A 16174-nucleotide genomic window follows, 5' to 3' on the forward strand; every position below is an offset into this window, starting at 1 on the left:
TTAAAACTAATAACAAAGAACTCACTGAGCCAATTGATGTAGGCAACTATGAGCGAATGGGTCATATTTCAAGTTCTTAACACCTGCAACTAACGTGGGAATTTAAAAATGAGATTTCTAACACAGGGCTTTAAACTTCAGGTAAGAAATTATATGAACCCTAAAATCATACTGGGGACAAATGAAATCTTTAGAAACCAAAATGACTCAGATTACTAGTATAGACTTTACAAAATTGCATATTTGAAAAAAAAATAACCTTTTTTTTTCCCCTACTCTATAAATCTCAAATCATTATGGTTTAGGGAAAATGCACATAAGCCTTGGATAGCAATAATTATTTTGAATGAATGAATAAAAGAAAGCAAGCGAATGTGCTTTTTCCAGGCAGCAGCCAAATACAGAATCTTTCGTTTTAGTTTCAGTAATACCACAGAAACCATTAGATAAAGATTCCCAAACCATAGCCAAAGGAGTGGCAGTTCCAATCAGGCAAACAGCTGAAACAAGGATTATAGCTTAATGCTGAATGTCTAATATCACGAATAATGGTGTAGCTATATTATGTCGCGTCACTTTAAATACAGTTCGCAATACCCAATTGATTAGTGAATTTTCTAGCTAGAACCATAAAATGGCTAGCAATTTTATCAATGGTCACCCTATGCCAATAATTTTGCTTCAGAATGTCCTGGTCTGTTCGGCATTTCCATCTCTGTTAAAACTTTTCCCTTTCCCACTCTTTCTCTGGTGCAGGTGTTAACAAAATTTGAAGTGACTAGTGGACCAGAAAAAAATACTGGAAAATCTACCAGGTGAATATTATAATCAGCTTCCCCATAATCTAACTTAAATGTTACCTGATACGTGTGGCGCAAGAGCCAGAAAAACCAGAAAAGACATTATTCCACTTTGAGCAAGGAGCATGATTATAAAGTTGAATCCTCTGGTAAGCCAGAAATTAAAGCCTTACTCATGTGGGGTGAATCAGCTTTTCAGTGGTTATCTAATAATTCCCTAAGCCTGCACGCATCCAAGAGGCAGGAAGTAAATTGTCATGAATGTTTACAGTGGGGCCTGAATGTCCTTTTGAGAAGAAGTTGTCTGTGCAATAAACACTCTACAAAGGAACCAGAATTATTAAAGGAAACAAACATATACAACTCACCTGTGACTCAAAACTCTGCTATTAAGACTTGATTTCCTTCCAGCTATGAGAACTTTGTTGTGATATTGCTCATGCCCTTCTATTCCCAAGAAAGACTAGCTTCTGGGGCCAAAACAGCGCAGCGGTAGGGCATTTGCTGACCTGGTTCAGAACCAAGTTCAATCCCCAGCATGCCGTATGTTCCCCCGAGCCTGCCAGGCGTGATTTCTGAGCGCAGAGCCAGGAGTAACCTGACTGTAGCCAGGTGTGACCCAAAAACAAAACAAAGATGAGCTTGAATGTGACCTCAAATAATATTCTCCAGCATTTTGACACAACTCCAGGTCAAGACCCTGGAAAGAAAGACCCAGAGAAATTCAGATATTCCCTCTTATCTTCATGCAGTGGCATGTCATTTTTTTTCAAGGCCCATTTACTTGACTTGAGAGATGGAGTAGAGCTGTCCACAAAAGCATAGCCCTTCCTAGAACATGGAGAAGATTTCTAAATTGGGGTAAAACAATTTTATCTTCTTTTCTGTTGGAGAGAGCCATAGAGGTAATGGATTATTATGTTTTCCAAACTTTGACCTCACCTCTAGGGTCCTACATCCACCTTCCACTACTTAGAATATCTAAGTGAATCTCTTCTCACTCTTTTCTTTTGGGTCTTCTCAATAGTTTTGTGGGTTTGCTTTTATTTTATTTTTATTTTCTTTCTTTTTTTAAACACAGTGATTACAAACATGATTGTAGTTTGGTTTCAGTCATACAAAGAAGACCCCCCCCCACCTTCACCAGTGCAACAGTCCCACCACCAATGCTCCCTATCTTCCTCCCTACCCCTTGCCTGTATTTGAGACAGGCATTCTACTTCTCCTACTCATTAACATTGTCATGGTAGTAATTGTTAGTGTAGTTATTTTTCTAACTGCACTCACCACTCTTTGTGGTAAGCTTCATATTGCGAGCTGGTCCTTCTGGCCTCATCTCTGGGGATTATAACAATAATGTCTTATTTTTCTTAAAACCCATAGGTCAGTCTTCTCACTCTATTGTTATCATCTTACTATCATATGGATAAATTTTATACCAACTGCTTTCCCCTAATTTAGACCAAGTTTAATATCTGGGTTTGGGGGGGTGTTGTTCATTTAGTTGGGTTTTTATTTTGGTTTGGTTTTTGATTTAGGGCCACATCCAGAATGCTCAGATTACTTCTGACTTTGCATTCAGAAATCACTCCTGGCAGTGCTCAGGGGACCGACCATATAGGATGCTAGGTGTTGAACTCAACTTGGCCCCATGTGCTATTTCTCCAGCCCCAGGTTTAGTATTTTAAAAATAACTCTAGTGATTGTGGGAAATTTCCATTTTTATGACTAATCATTTCTGCTAAGAAATGGCATGCTAGGGTGTCAACATTTATTAGAGAAAAAATTTTAATTATACTGATGGTAAACTCAATCAATCTAAAAACTTTGGTTGCTAGGAAATATCTTCAAAATCAAGATGTCTGTAAACTCTAAAATACATTACTCAGTTGCTTGCCCCCAAAGCATTTCCTGCTTTTTTTTTGAAAAATAGAATACTGAATAGGATTGAATGTTTCCTGTGATGACTCAGGCCCACCGTTGTAGAAAACAGCTTCATTATGATGTGAGTTCCCAGGGATTATGAGGTGCATAGAGCTGCTTGCTCCCTGGGATAATGCATACTTTAATATTTTAAGTTGGGAGCCATTATTTCGCTTGCTACCAGCTGGAACCATTTAATAGGGCCAATACACCTGCATTTCATAATCCCACTCTGCCCTCAATATAATTGTGAAAACTAACTGACTCTCAAAAACTATTCTTGATTTATTTTGCTTGCTGTCAACTTTTTGCTACTTGCTTCCCCTGTTGTGAGCTGTCCACCTTATTTTTAAATTGGAGTTACTGTGCTTTTCTGTTTTTAATTTGTAAGCTTATTTTGCAATAGTTTGGAAGAGGGTCAAGAGCCATATCGCTGAGCTATTGCTCCGGCCCAAAACCCAAGGTTCTTAATTTGCATCAGCATTGAATTTTTCAAATGAAATATGTTGTAATAAGGATCCGTATAAAGTTAAGTGTAATGCAATGACAATAACTATGATTCCTATCCCACCCTCCATTTTCTTAGTAAAATAACTACAGACAATATACTTGAAAGATTTTGGGAATATACCTGACAAATATTAAGTCTCCACCAAATGATGTGCTTATTAAGAGCCCTGATTCCAACACAGTTATTTTTCCCTCATCACTCAGAGTCTAGTTCTTTGGGTCTTGATCTCTTCTCTGTATCATGCACTCTTTTATTCATTACCTCACCTCTACTATGCCTTCAAAGGATGGAGGAGAGATGCCTTGACACTTAATATGGAACCGATTTCCATTGAGAGCAGATCCTGCAGTGTAGACCAAAATATCAAAGAACTCTAGCTGCAGATTAAGGAAAAAGAAGGCCCAGAGTTCTTCGAAGAGCTTGAGCTTTCAGAAGGGATAAAAAGTGTGAGGAAAGATCTAAATGTTCATGCTTTATATTTAAATAAAAGAAAATGATATATGAATATATATTACATATGAATACATTTGCATGAATATAAAAGCAAAGTGTAGAATTCTTTATCACATATATGTGATGAGCATATTTCCTCCTTTGCAACTTACCATGGTAGAAAAATGCTTATTCCAACTCTGTTGCCATTTGCTCAAAGCAGTTTTGTTTTGGAATTGTCATCAAAGTTGACAACGTATTCTTTGGAAAATCTTCAGCAGAAGGCATATTACTAACTTAAACAGAGGATTTAATTTATTTGTAGAAAGTCGAAAGCCATACACAGCCAAACAGAATTTTAAAAAAGAGTGATTATGTGGAGCATTAGTATTTGTGATTATAAAATAAGAGGGCTAGTGTATGGACTTAAAAGTGACTTGGGCAATTTCACAAAAGCACCACAGAACACAAAATATTGAATAGCTCAACTATAGAAATTAATTTTTTAAATCTTTCCAGAGGCTGGAAGTCCAGGATCAAGGTATCACTAGGTTAGGTCCCCCTGAGGTCTCTTTCTTTGAGTTGCGCATAATTGTCTTCTTGCTTTATTCTTTTTGTTTGTTTGTTTGTTTTGTTTTTGGGCCACACCCGGTGACGCTCAGGGACTACTGCCTATGCTCTCAGAAATCACTCCTGGCAAGGGGACCATATATGGGATGCAAGGGATCAAACCCAGGTCCGTCCTGGGTCAGCTGCGTGCAAGGCAAACACTCTACCACTGTGTCATCATTCCGGCCCCATCTTGCTTTATTCTTTCATGATGTTTCTTCTGCACAAGAACTCTTGTTCTCTTGACAAGGAGGGTGAGGGTGGGGACGCTCAAAAGCCACACACTTCCAACAATTCTTGGCCAACTAGGGGAGCAATTTGATTCAAGGGTTTGAGAATGCTGTGCTGCTCCAGCTTCATTACTCTCTGGATTATATGAGCCATGCTGGTAGATCACAGGTGCCTCCAAAACCATTCCTAGTTATTCTCAGGGGGGCCTTCAGGAGTCTTCAGGGCTGCACAAGATGCCTTGGAACCATATGGTACTAGGGATTAAACTGAAATCAGCTGCATGCTAGGCACGTACCCTATCTCTGTACTTTCTGAACCCTGCTGATTCTTTGTATATCCAAAACTCTGCTTATTAGGACACCAGATTATATTAGCTTCCATCCAATAGTCTTGTTTAAATTTTATATTCTTTTTAAAGGCGCTGTTTCCAAACACCATCACAGTCTCAGGTATACTTGTTAGGACAACATATGAATTTGGGGAAAACAGTTTAGCTCATAATACAAGTATCACTAAGTAAATTTGTAATTTCTCAGCTGCTCTAATTTTAGAAGATATAATTATTTTTAGGTGTATTTACTGCTGTGTTTGTTTAACAGTAGTTAATCAGACTGGAAATGTTAATCGGGTAGCAAAGTAAATGAATCACATGTGTGAAATTCAAATAGAATTTATATAAAATCATAAAAGACCATGAATAGCCAAAGTAATATTTAGGAAAAGAACAAAAATGGAGGAATCTTATTTCCTACCTTCAAACTATACCACAAAGTTAGAGTGATCAAAACAGGTATGAAAATTAAAAACAGGCACATGGATAAATGAAACAAAGTTTTATTTAGAAGTAAGCCCAGGGCCGGAGAGATAGCATGGAGGTAAAGCATTTGCCTTGCATGCAGAAGGTTGGTGGTTCGAATCCCAGCATCCCATATGGTCCCCTGAGCTTGCCAGGAGCAATCTCTGAGCATAGAGCGAAGAGTGCTGCCAGATGTGACCCCAAAAAAGAAAAAAACCACAAAGAAAATAAAAGAAGTAAACCCAATCGTATGTGGACAGCTAATTCATAACAAAGGAACCAAAATCATATTGGGAAGAATGAAAAGTATCTTCAATAAATGGCAAATGAAAACTGGACAACCATATGTGAAAGCATGAAACTAGGTCACTATCTTATATCCTGAACAAAAATTCAAAATTAAAGCTGATAAAAATTCCCAAAGCTATTAAACATATGAGAAAAAAAAACATAAGCTGTTCTGGCATGAAAATGTGTACTAGTCTCCAATAGCAAAGGAAAGAAACAAAAATAACCGGGAAGTACAACAAACTAAAAACTTCACAGTAAAAGTAGCCATAAATGTTGAATAAATTAAACCAATCTGAATTGAAGAAGATAGTAATAAATCACACACTTGACTGAGGACTAAGATACAAAATATATAAAGCTCATACAACTCAACAGCAATGAAATATTTTAATTTTGTTGTTTCTGAAAAGCAGCACAAATTTGGGGGGAAAGGGTGGAGGAGCTGCACAAACACATCTTCAAAGAATGTGCAGGTAACTAGCAGACGTGTATCATATTTTGTCAACATGAAAAGATGTTCATCATCAATAACTATAAGAAAATTCAAATTATAGGGACCAGTGCAGTGGTGCAATTGGTAGGGCATCTGCCTTGCACGAAATAACCTAGGACTAACCTAGGTTCGGTCCTCCGGCGTCCCATATGATCTCCCAAGCCAGGAGTGATTTCTGAGTGCATAGCCAAGAGTAATCCCTGAGCCAAGAGTAACCGGGTGTGCCTCACAAAGCAAAAAAAAAAAAAAAAAAAAAAGGAAAAGAAAAATAAAATTATAGGTAAGATATTTAACACTTGTGAGAATAGCTATTATCAAAAAGAAAAGAAGTGATGTCTGCATTATGTCAGCTCCCTAGATTCAATCTATCCTCTTAAGAGATGTAAACCAAGCGTGAAAATTATGGTCAACCCAGCTAAATGCTGGTAATTTCCAAAAGGAGAGGCACAAACTCTGCTTCACCAAAGGCCCTGCTTCACCACTCATCTATGGCTCTACAGAGACAAATCTGATCAAAGCTCCAGGTGTGCCAGTATTTGAGCTAACAATACTGGTACTTTTTTTGGAGTGAGTGATTTCATTCTTGTACTTCCAGGAGGCCTTTCAGTCAAAACCATGCCCCATAAAAGCAGCAGTATCAACAATAGTTCTTGGAATTCCCAGACTATGTGGCCCATCTACCCAAAAATTTTAAGTATTGTCATCCCCATATGAACATATCAATTTAGATGTCAGCATGTATTTTAAGTTTAGAAACAAAAGAAGTAACAGATAATCCTCCTGACAATGACTTAAAGACTTTATTATGAGATACACAAATGTTCTTGTTTCTGTACTTTTTTCTTCCTTCTTCCCTCCCTCTCTCCCTCCCTCCCTCTCTCCCTCCCTCCTCTCTCTTTCTTCTTTCTTTCTTTCTTTCTTTCTTTCTTTCTTTCTTTCTTTCTTTCTTTCTTTCTTTCTTTCTTTCTTTCTTTCTTTCTTTCTTTCTTTCTCTTTATTTTTTGTCTTTATTTTTTTTAATTTATTTTTCTAAAAAATATTTTTGCTCTCACTTACCTGGAAACAAATATATTCATTATGATCAGTTATGTCAACCGTGATTTATGATCATTAAATAAAGTAATTTATATTTAACAAAGAAAATAAGTGTTGGAGACGATGTGGAGAAAAAGATCACTTATACACTGGTGCTGGGAATGGAAACTAATGTAACCATATGGAAAAGTGTAGGGATTTACTTAAAAATGTAGAAATACTATATGAGTTAGCTATTGCGTTTTGTGGTGTTCATCTGAAGAATATGGAAACACAAATTCAAAAAAAATCTATGCAGAAAAGAAGCCAAGTAGACTATCCCAGGTTGATCCATCTCCAGTCTTTGAACTGAAAACACTGAAGCCTTCTCAGAATGAGAGTAGGCAGATTTCCCTTCGATCTATAGAGGCTCAAAAATTGAACACCTCAATTCCCCCCATAGAAATAGCCCATCCCAGCCACACAACAGCTCTTCAATATTTCACAATACTAGCAGCCTAGTAGCAGCACAGCAGATTTGAAGGGCAAGTTGCATAGAAGTCTACAAAGCTCAAAATGAGCTTAATAAGTGAGCGAAAATAATACAAAAGGCTCAAACAGCACCAAGAAGCTCATTAAATCCTCAGGCAGTCATTTAGTATCACCCTGGTTAGATATAAAAATGATCACAAATTGAATTTTATTGATTTATTTTTTGGTTTTGGATTTTGGGTCACACCCATCAGTGCTTAGGCTTTACTTCATGATCTGTCCTCAGAAATCCTTCCTGGCAGACTCAGGAGAGACCATATGGGATACTGGAGATCAACCCTGGGTTGAGTGCATGTACTGCAAACACCCAACTCACTGTATTATGTCGATGGCTCCTCCTAATCTATTTTCTGATCATTACACTTGCTATTTTGTTGTAATAAGCAATAGCAAGTAAATTTGAGCCTGTTAAGGAGGCAGGCTTGGGGGTGGGAGAGAAAATGAGGACATTGATGAAGGGACGGTCACACTGGTGGTAAGCTTGGTGTTGGAACATTGAATGCTTGAATGTCTGAAATAACTGCATTATGAACAACTTTGTAAATCATGGTGTTTAAATAATGATTAAAAATTTTTGCTCACCACTATGTTTCTTGCAGCATTTTAAATAACAGCTTAGATATGGAAACAACCAAAGTATCCATCAGTGGATGAATGGATAGTGCTGGGGTAAGCACACACAATGTCATGCTACTCTGCTATTAAGAAAATATGAAATCTTGCCATTTGAAACAGCATGACTATTGTTCATAGTAGGGTATTATACTCAGTGAAATAAGTCAAATAAGAAAGACAAGTACTATATGATTTCACCCACATATCAAAGATAAAACAAATAGTGGACTAAAGTTTTTTAATCTCTTAGATGATTATAATAACCAAAAAAAAAAAAACCTACAAGGAAACAAAGACCTTAAAAATTGCTTAGTTTACAATTGCAAAAGTTGTCGATTGTACAATTGTGGATGAAAACTTATAGGGATCAAAATATAATTGAATGGTTTTAAATTCTAATACTACATACATGAAACCTATAAATGTTAATTCAATAATTAAAAATAATTACTTGCCGTTTTTAATAAATAGATAAGTAAAATGTGGTATAAACACAGAATAGAATCTTTCTCGATCTAAAAATGGAATGAAATTCTGATACATATTACCTTTTTCAAGTTTTATCAAGCATTATGATGAATAAAATAAGTCCAATACAAAAGAACATATATTATATGATTCCAGTTATACAAAGTATCTACAATAAAATCAAAGACAAGAGACATCACTTACAAACAAGCTGGAAGGAGGCAAAATGGATTATTGTTTAGTACATAGAGCTTTGGTTTTTAAGGCTGAAAAGTTCTAGAGATGAACAGTGATTTATTTATTATTACATAGTATACAATGTGAGTTTACTTAATAAGACTGAATTTTAAAAAGTGATCAAACAGGTGAAGTTTATATTATGTATATTTCACCATGAAAACATTTTTAGGTGATTACTCCACAGTGGTTAGTCAAGAAATTTAACTTGGATCCACAGAGGGTAGGGTTGTCTTGCATGCAGTCAACTCAGGATCAATCTCTGGCATCACATTTGGCTAACTTAGCACAGCCAGTAGTAGTTCCTAAATGCAGAGCTAGGGGTAACCTCTAAGTACTGCTCAGAGTATGGGCGTGGCTCATATTGGGTGTGGCCCAAAATTAAATAAAAAAGAAATTGAATCTAAAATTTCGGACAAAGTTGATTTTAAATAACCTGGGTATTGAGACAAAAATAACGAAAATACTGGAGCCAAAGAAATAGTACAGTGGGAAGGGAACTTACCTTTTATGTGTCTAAACCAGGTTTGATCCCTAGCACTATATATGGCCCCCTAACCCCCACTAAATCCCTAAATACAAAGCCAGGAATAAATCTGAGCACTACAGGTTGTGACCCCAAAACAAACAATAAAGATAAACATATAAACTTAGAGGTATAGATAATTCAGGAACCCAAGAAAATTAGTCTAAATATGGATGCAGTGTCGTAATTATTGTGAGCTATTGTTGCCTCAGGTATCTATAGTAATAGTAGTTTAATAATCTGTTTTTTACTTACTAATGCTGCCGTTGACATGAAACCTCTTTCCAAGGGTGTTTTTAGCTGAATTTATGAGATTGTTGCTTATGCTCCTGATCCATAATGAATTAAAAAAATCAAGTAAATGATGTCCTTGTCCCAATGAATTTTCAGTGCTCCTTATCCATCTGCTTTCCTTTCCACTGGCAGTAAGTGCCTTCAGTTCTGAAGCTTTGAAAACTTTATCCTCTTGCCATCAAACATTCATCCCTTGCCACAGTCCTACTATCCAGTAAACTATGTACAATGAACCAGAACTCTCCCTGTTTTTGCCTTCACTACATCTGTAGGTTAGGAAAAGATACTCTAAGTATTATATAGTGATTTATAAAACATTAAACTCTGGGAAATGGCCTGATTCCATTCATTTAATAAAAGAAAAATATTTGTTTTTGTTTTGTTGGCCACACCCGGTGGTATTCAGGGGCTACTCCTGGCTCTGCGCTCAAAAATTGCTCCTGGCTCGGGGGACCATAAGGGATGCCAGGAATTGAACCCATGTCCTTCCTGGGTCAGCCACAAGCAAGGCAAACGCCTTACCACTGTGCTACCACTCCTGCCTGAGAAAAATTCTTTCTACGATGTAAGACTGAAGGACTAGGAGCAGAGAGGAACAATTATTTAGGCCAGTACGACAGCAGTCATTTCTTGTAATGCCTGACCACTCCAGGTCCAGTTTTCTTTTCTTGGCACTGAGGTTTGAGTCCTAACTTCCTCACTTTTTATCACCAATGAACTAGCATAAATGTCACCAGAAAGGGAACAGGAAATTATTGCATCTGTCATCCATGTATTTGACCAAGATAAGCCATTCAATAGAATTATTCTTCCTTCATCTGTAGAGAAACATAATCAGTTTTCTGATAAGTGTGGCTGCCTTGGGTGTTTTTTTTTTTTGTTTTGTTTTTTTACAAACACATATGTACAAGTACCCCCAAATGGCATTCTATTATTAGAACATTAGCTGGAAACAAGACAAATAAATAAATTAGATTCTAACTTTGTAAAACTATTTGTATGTATACATTTATATATTTGTATACATTGTTTCTAGTTATGAGCTAATTTTCAAGTATAATTTTCTTTTTTTTTTTCTTTTTGGTTTTTGGGTCACACCCAGCAGCGCTCAGGAATTGCTCTTGGCTCTGTGCTCAGAAATTGCTCCTGGCAGGCTTGGGGGACCATATGGGATGCCGGGATTCCAACCACCATCAGTCCTGGATCGGCTGCGTGCAGGGCAAATGCCTTACCGCTGTGCTCTCTCTCTGGCTCCAGTACAATTCTTTTAAGTAAAATTCTCTATGAAGTGATTCTTCTTTAACTGAGAGATTTTTATTTATTTATTTATTTATTTATTTATTTATTTATTTATTTATTTATTTATTTATTTATTGGTGGGGTGCATTAGGCCATACATGGCAATGCTTAAGGTTTACTTCTGGCTCTGCATCAGAAATTACTCCAGATGGTGCTAGGGGAAACAAATGGGATGCCAAGGATTGAATCCAGGTCGACCGTATCTAAAGCAAGCACTCACTATACTATTTGCAGCCCCAAGAAGTCTAATTTTTGAAATATCAAGAACATTACAGTATAGAGTTGCATCTTGAAGATGACCTCAGACCTAATCTCATGGCATCAGGCCCTGAAGGTGGCATTGGGCTTCACTTTATATGTAGATGCAGAGCAAGAAGTATCAATTCTATCAAGGGGCCCGGAGAGATAGCACAGCAGCGTTTGCCTTGCAAGCAGCTGATCCAGGACCAAAGGTGGTTGGTTCGAATCCTGGTGTCCCAAATGGTCCCCCGTGCCTGCCAGGAGCTATTTCTGAGCAGACAGCCAGGAGTAACCCCTGAGCACCACCGGGTGTGACCCAAAAACCAAAAACCAAAAAAAAAAAAAAAAGAATTCTATCAAGTATTCTAGAATCTAAGACTCCCCTACAGCATAACAAAGGCATCACTTTTGATTTCTACTTGTGATTTCTACCCCATTTCCATTTCTTTTCTTTTCTTTTTTTTTTCCCCATTTTCATTTCTAACAAATCTTTGATCCGTATCTGTGAGCTGCTTGCGAAAGGATAGTGGTTTTGAATTCTGGAGCTAAAGCTCAAGCTAGCACAACTGACTGGTTCTGCTATGAAGCGATTGTATCCCCTGCAATTCATAGGTTTACTCCAACCATTGCTGTGACTATCTGAATCAATATAAAGTCTTAGGAGATAATTAAAGTTAAATGGGATCATAATAGTGAGATTTGAATCTGACATGCTGCAGCCTTATAAGACTGAAAAAGTCAACTTTTTTTTTTCTGCCTCTTAGAGTCACGGAGACATGAAAGATGACAGCAAGCTAGGAATGTGTTTATTTTTTCATAATCCACACACATGCTGCATCTTGAACTTCAATTTCAATCATTTAACCAACCCAAAGAAAGGAATTGTTTTATGGTGGCCCTAGCTGACATTTACATTTTGTCACTAGTATCTTTGAGTCTTGAGTGAGGATCAAAATCTGGGATCTTTTCTACTGATCATTCCAGAAACTAACCCTAATGATGTTGGTTCAAATCTCAAGACTTTGAAAGAATTCTTGAAGAGATACAACACTTTGTTTTTGTTTTTGGGCCAAACGCGGTGACACTCGGGGGTTACTCCTGGCTATGTGCTCAGAAATTGCTCCTGGCTTGGGGGACCATATGGGACGTCGGGGAATCGAACCTCGGTCAGTCCTAGGTTAGCGAGTGCAAGGCAGATACCCTATTGCTTGCACCACTGCTCTGGCCCCAAGACACATTGTTAATCGAGTGTGAGTTTCTAAACTAGTTTCCAACAAAGCATAATAAATAATAATAATAATACTAATACTAATAATACTAATAATAATAATAATACCTCTTCTCCCTTCTCCTTCAAGCCCTGTCTTTTGGCAACATTGCCATCAGCAGTTCTGATCCTGATCTAACCCAAGACTTTGGAGCCAGCTTGAAAATGGAGTCAGGGGCCGGGCGGTGGCGCTCGAGGTAAGGTGCCTGCCTTACCTGCGCTAGCCTAGGAGACGGACCGCGGTTCGATCCCCCGGCGTCCCATATGGTCCCCCAAGCCAGGAGCGACTTCTGAGCGCATAGCCAGGAGTAACCCCTGAGCGTCACCGGGTGTGGCCCAAAAAAAAAGAAAAAAAAAAAAAAAAAAAAAAAAAAAAAAAAAAAAAAAAAAGAAAATGGAGTCAGTCCTGACACCTACACACACATACAGCTTGGGCACCATTCTGAACGTTTCGGATGCCTATTTCACTATGCACAAAAATAGATATGCTGTGAGGGATAAGGAAGATAATAAATGCATGAGAGTGGACACCTGTGCTTGTCGTGAGGTGGTACAGAGCCTGAAGTCTCTGCTTGGGTGGGGAGCATCCAGTCACTCATTCCTCCAGCTGGGTCCCGTTACTGATGAAGTCACCACACCACTCAGTCAGGCCCCATATCTCACAGCAATTAGCGGTGACCCTTTGAGCCCCCCGAAGAGTGAGTGAGGCTGAGAAGAGCAGGGACCTCATGTCTTTCCCAAGAGCTCAAGCTCCCTCTCCGGAAAGCAGAATAAAAACTCTTGGTGAAAGAAGCCATTTTATTATTGCAGATTTGGAGCCTGGGGCCTGATCCATTTAGGATGGATCCCTCCCTCCCATAGGGGAAAACTGAGGCAGAGCTGCTTAGGCCTCATTCAAAGGTTCTGCTCCTTGAATGCAATGGCCTTCGAGGGGTTTCCGTTCTTTTTTTCTTTCTTTCTTTTTTTGGTTTTGGGTCACACCCGGCAGCACTCAGGGGTTCCTCCTATCTCTATGCTTAGAAATCGCTCCTGGCAGGCCTGGGGAACCATATGGGATGCCGGGATTTGAACCACTAATCTTCTGCATGCAAGGCAAATGCCTTACCTCCATGCTATCTCTCCGACCCCTGGGTTTCCATTCTAACAGAACTGGCTCAAGATTACCCCTCTGAGCTTCATTTCCAGCTGGGAACAAGGGTGGAGGGAGGACAACACTAGTAGTGGGTACCTTAAATATGTGAAAGACTTGTAATTCACATAAATCGTAATAAAAATTATATACAACAACAATAAAACTAGAGTCCAGAGCGATAGCACAGAGTAGGGCGTTTTCCTTGCACACAGCCAATCCAAGATTGGCAGTGGTTCAAATCCTGGCGTCCCATATGGTCCCCCAAGCCAGGAGCTATTTCTGAGTACATAGTCAGGGGTAACCCCTGAGCGTCAGTGGGTGTGGCCCAAAAACAAACGAACAAACAAAAGCACAAAACACAAAAACTTCTAATGTAAACTGGGTAGGGAATATGCACTATTGAAGGGTGTGTAAATAAAGTATTGACCCCCCAAAAGCATAAATAAATAAATAAATAAATAAATAAATAAAAAAGAAGAATGCAATTCTTCACCCCGGTAAATTTAGGCTAGTTATCTCTCTTTTTTATTTTTCTTTTTTTTTGTGGTTTTTGGGTCACACCCAGCAGTGCTCAGGGGTTATTCCTGGCTCCAGGCTCAGAAATTGCTCCTGGCAGGCACGGGGGACCATATGGGATGCCGGGAATTGAACTGATGACCTCCTGCATGAAAGGCAAACGCCTTACCTCCATGCTATCTCTCCGGCCACTAGTTATCTCTTGAGGTCTGACCCAGAGCTTCTCCAAAGTCTATGCTTATCTCTCTAGAACTGCATCTGGGGGCCCCTGGGCTGCAGACAAATTGCAGCAGCAGCAGCAGGTCAAAAGTCTGTGTGGTCCCTGAGCTCTGGGATTCTGGGCTCTAGAGTTGCATCTTGGGGACCCTGGGCTGCAGACAAATTGCAACAGCAGCAACAGCAACAGGTCACAAGCCTGTGTGGTCCCTGAGCCCTGGGGCTTCTGGGGAGCAGGCAGACCTAGGCTGTGAAAGAGCAGCCAGGGTGACAGCCGCCACCCACCAACCCCACACACGCGGGATCACAGGGGGGCTGCCACTGCATTAACCGACTGAGCGCCTCTGAAAAAGGCCCCAACGCCCAGTGGCCCAGTGACCGCGGCGGGGGTGGCGCCAGGGACGCCTTTCAAGGAGCTGCCTGCAGCCAGATTCTTGTGCAAAAGAAAGAAAGAAAGAAAAAACAGCCGCCACAAAGCCGGAGTCATCACCTCATCACCCCTGACGCCATGGGAAAGCTGGGGGACACCCCCCAAACACCCCCACGAGCCGACCTCGGGCACTGCACAGCCAAAGGACACTTGTCTTTCTGCAGGCCTTGAAGTTCAAGCTCAGATCATTTCTCAAGACCTTTTTTTTCCTTTTCCCCTTTTCCACCCACACCCTCTCTCCTTTTCTTTCATTCTTTTTGTTTTTTAAAGGAAAAAGTAAAATAAAAAGGAATGTGCCCATGGCATTTGAGAATCAAAAAAGGAGAAACATGGAACACAAACGTGGCTTGATGTATACTTTTTTCCTCACTTTTAAAGTTAGATTTGTTATTATTTTTTAATAATATCTTTCTGTAAGCACCATGATTACAAACATGATTATTTTGAGGGTTCAGTCATTAAAAAGAACACCCCCTTCACCAGTGCAACATTCCCACCACCAATGCACCCCCCCATCTCCCTTCTCCCACACTCCCTGCCTATATTCCAGACAGGCTTTCTACTTTCATTAACATTGTCATGGTAGTTGTTAGTGTAGTTGCTTCTTGCTCAAATCCTGTGACCTTAGACTTGGCTCTAAAGGGTTCCCAGGGCAAGGGGGAACCTGGCCCACTTGGGGTACCCTCTTAGGCTGTGTCAGACCCACACTCGGCCCTATTTGCATGTCCACCTTCGTGGGCTGGCACTGAACTTAGCATCAATATATCTTAATATCTTAATATCAATAAGGAAAAGCTACATCCCACCAGTGGCTTTGCACGTAGGCAGGAGACATTCTAATCACCAGATCAGCTTAACCTGTTTACCAGACACCTGACAGGAAGGTGGTGTGGGTGGCTAGCAAGGGACAATGGCCTGTGCGTCAGGAGCCCCGGCTTATGTTTCCAGCTGTACCCCCAGACCGAGCCTCCTCTCCTGGCTGGGCCTCAACTTTTCTCCATTCAAGGGAGCCTGCAGAAAGCTGATTTGAGAAAGCTCCGTGGAGGATTAGGGAGATCCTATCTGTGGAGGGCCGCACGGTTTCTTGAAGGGAAAGGCTGTGTAAAGACAACTTGCTGAGCTGGTTATAAACATCACACTTCTCCTTGCTATTAATCTGCACTTCCCTTCCGTGTGTGTTTTGGCATCGTTGCATAACCTAATGTGTATGTGCGAGTGCCTACGTGTGTGTGTGTGTGTGTGTGTGTGTTTAGGGAGGTGTGGTAAGATTTGGGTTCAGAAT

The sequence above is a fragment of the Suncus etruscus genome, chromosome 10, assembly GCF_024139225.1.
Source record: "Suncus etruscus isolate mSunEtr1 chromosome 10, mSunEtr1.pri.cur, whole genome shotgun sequence".
NCBI classification, from domain to species: domain Eukaryota; kingdom Metazoa; phylum Chordata; class Mammalia; order Eulipotyphla; family Soricidae; genus Suncus; species Suncus etruscus.